Source organism: Penaeus monodon, unplaced genomic scaffold, assembly GCF_015228065.2.
Source record: "Penaeus monodon isolate SGIC_2016 unplaced genomic scaffold, NSTDA_Pmon_1 PmonScaffold_744, whole genome shotgun sequence".
NCBI classification, from domain to species: Eukaryota; Metazoa; Arthropoda; class Malacostraca; order Decapoda; family Penaeidae; genus Penaeus; species Penaeus monodon.
Window position 1 is genome coordinate 27,501 of NW_023662594.1, and position 1,000 is coordinate 28,500.

The window sequence follows — 1,000 nt, forward strand, 5'->3', positions numbered from 1 at the left end:
CCTTCCAGCTCCTAGGAGCTGAGAGCGAGGTTCAGTGGGTCACTCTTTTTGTTTATTTTATCATAGTTTATCTGGAACAGGGTGTGGCCGTGTGTAGTGATCTGTTCAGGGCGGGAGACATCCTCTGCTCTGTGAGCACGCGTGTGGGCGGTGCTCACCGGGCAGAGGCCCCTCCCCACCCAGCAGATTGTGATGTGTAATCTTGGCCTGACATATGAGGAAAGGAAAGCAAAAGCAAAAAACATTTAAAGACATTAACATAAAATATGGATGAAGGGTGAGTGTCCAGCGCATAAACTCGTTAGAGGTAATGTTGTGAAGTGTAGTGACGTATGATGAATGATAACATGATGTAGTGACATGTGGTGATGATGTGAAGTGTGGTTGTGTAGTTACCTTCTTCGCGTTAGCAGCGGAAGGTAGTTGGGGTGACGGTATGGGCTTGCTATTATGGTGGATTTCTTTGCTTGGAAATCATCCTCCGAACCGAGCACAAGCATAACACAACGCGAACGTTGCGCGTGAATGTGGGCGGTCCGGAGGCTTTTTCTTTGCTGTGGTTTGATGCGCTGGTTGATGTGAAGGTGAAGTAAAAAATGAGCGAATTGTTTACAAACGGAAAAGGTAATCAAAAATAAAGAAGAAGCAGGACCTCTCCTCTCCTCTCCTCTCTCCCTGCGGTGAATCGGTCCTTAATTGGACGATTCAGAGAGAAGGGAGGATCGGTTCCGGCAAGGGTGGCGGACGGGGCGCAGCGGGTGGAGCCGAGCAACGCCAAGAGAGTCACCATGATCCCTCGATCGTGTGGCTTTTGCATGAGCATATTAAAGAGATGCACCGCGCCCGGTCCCATGCAATCTCGGCCTCGGCTCTTCCGCGTTACCGGATGTATGACGCGCCCCCCATTGTTTGATGCCACGATGCTATATGCTTGCATGTAGCTTCGTGCCCTCCTAGCCTACTCTTTCCTATACGAATTTTTTGGCATTGGTGATCTGTG